This window comes from Cornus florida, unplaced genomic scaffold (assembly GCF_030987335.1).
Source record: "Cornus florida cultivar Cherokee Brave unplaced genomic scaffold, ASM3098733v1 CherokeeBrave_3.0.0_Hap2_scaffold_27, whole genome shotgun sequence".
Lineage (NCBI taxonomy): Eukaryota > Viridiplantae > Streptophyta > Magnoliopsida > Cornales > Cornaceae > Cornus > Cornus florida.
The window spans coordinates 175,001-177,500 of NW_026775771.1; positions in this window are offsets into that span (position 1 = coordinate 175,001).

Genomic DNA, 2,500 nt, shown 5'->3' on the forward strand with positions numbered 1-2,500 from the left:
TTTTTTTTTTTTTTTTTTTTTTTTTTTTTTTTTTTCGATAAATCCAACCGAGAACAAGAAGACCGAGGCATCCAAAATTTTTTTTTTTTTTTTTTCTTTCCCATATACCAGAGAAAGAACATGAAGACCGAGGCAACCAACAAAAAATAATTTTTTTTTTCTCTTTCCCGGAATTTTTTTTTTTTTTTTTCGAAATAGCCGAGAAAGAATATGAAGACCGAGGCATCCAACAAAAAAATTTTTTTTTTTTTTTTTCCTAATCTACCCAAGCAAAACAAATAGAAAACCGAGGCATCCAAAAAAATTTTTTTTTTTTTTTTTTTTTTCGAAAATTTTTTTTTCACAAAAACTTTTTTTTTTTTTTTTCCCCAAAAATTTTTTTTTTTCGTTCCAAGCTAACCAAGACATCTACTATTCACTAGTAGAGCAATCGAGACTGCAAAGCAAGCAATGGCCTTACTTGCAGCTCTTGGTGCTGAGAACTCCCCCCCCCCTATAGTAGTCTTAAGTAAAACCACAGCTCTGACAGGAGTAGATATTGCATGCGAGCGAGGAGTCGTAATGGGCAAAATTGACTCGGGGGACCTCCAAATCGAATTCCGTTTCGAGCAAAACACTTCTTAGGCTTCAAGGAAGCTCCCATAAAATTTCCAAACCCAAACTCCAAACTTCATTTTTTAGCCTACAATGCCCACGTGCACGCCGGTGTGCACGCAGGGGTGCTTGAGCATGCGGGAGAGGAGCCATAATGGGCAACATTGACTCGGGGGACCTCCAAATCGAAATCCGTCTCGAGCAAAACACTTCTTAAGCTTCTAGGAAGCTCCCATAAAACTTCCAAACCCAAACTCCAAACTTTATTTTTTAGCATACAATGCCCACGTGCACGCCGGGGTGCTTGAGCGTGCGGGCGAGGAGCCATAATGGGCAACATTGACTCGGGGGACCTCCAAATCGAAATCCGTCTCGAGCAAAACACTTCTTAAGCTTCAAGGAAGCTCCCATAAAACTTCCAAACCCAAACTCCAAACTTTATTTTTTAGCATACAATGCCCACGTGCACGCAGGGGTGCTTGAGCATGCGGGAGAGGAGCCATAATGGGCAACATTGACTCGGGGGACCTCCAAATCGAAATCCGTCTCGAGCAAAACACTTCTTAAGCTTCTAGGAAGCTCCCATAAAATTTTCAAACCCAAACTCCAAACTTCATTTTTTAGCATACGATGCCCACGTGCACGCCGGGGTGCACGAGCGTGCGGGCGAGGAGTCGTAATGGGCAAAATTAACTCGGGGGACCTCCAAATCGAAATCCGTCTCGAGCAAAGCATTTCTTAGGCTTCTAGGAAGTTCCCGTAAAATTTTCAAACCCAAACTCCAAACTTCATTTTTTAGCACACAATGCCCACGTGCACGCGGGGGTGCTTAAGCGTGCGGGCGAGGAGTCATAATGGGCAAAATTAACTCGGGGGACCTCCAAATCGAAATCCGTCTCGAGCAAAGCACTTCTTAGGCTTCTAGGAAGCTCCCATAAAATTTCCAAACCCAAACTCCAAACTTCATTTTTTAGCATACGATGCCCCCGTGCACGCGGGGGTGCTTGAGCGTGCGGGGGAGGAGTCATAATGGGCAAAACTAACTCGGGGGATCTCCAAATCAAAATCCGTCTCGAGCAAAGCAGTTCTTAGGCTTCTAGGAAGCTCCCATAAAATTTCCGAACCCAAACTCCAAACTTCATTTTTTAGCATACTATGCCCACGTGCACGCCGGGGTGCACGAGCGTGCGGGCGAGGAGTCGTAATGGGCAAAATTAACTCGGGGGACCTCCAAATCGAAATCCGTCTCGAGCAAAGCATTTCTTAGGCTTCTAGGAAGTTCCCGTAAAATTTTCAAACCCAAACTCCAAACTTCATTTTTTAGCATACGATGCCCACGTGCGCGCCGGTGTGCACGTCGGGGTGCACGAGCGTGCGGGCGAGGAGCCGTAATTGGCAAAATTAACACGGCGGACCTCCAAATCGAAATCCGTCTCGAGCAAAGCATTTCTTAGGCTTCTAGGATGTTCCCGTAAAATTTTCAAACCCAAACTCCAAACTTCATTTTTTAGCATACGATGCCCACGTGCACGCCGGTGTGCACGAGCATGCGGGCGAGGAGTCATAAAGGGCAAACTTAACTCGGGGGACCTCCAAATCGAAATCCGTCTCGAGCAAAGCATTTCTTAGGCTTCTAGGAAGCTCCCATAAAATTTTCAAACCCAAACTCCAAACTTCATTTTTTAGCACACAATGCCCACGTGCACGCGGGGGTGCTTAAGCGTGCGGGCGAGGAGTCATAATGGGCAAAATTAACTCGGGGGACCTCCAAATCGAAATCCGTCTCGAGCAAAGCACTTCTTAGGCTTCTAGGAAGCTCCCATAAAATTTTCAAACCCAAACTCCAAACTTCATTTTTTAGCCAACGATGCCCACGTGCACGCCGGGGTGCACGAGCGTGCGGGCG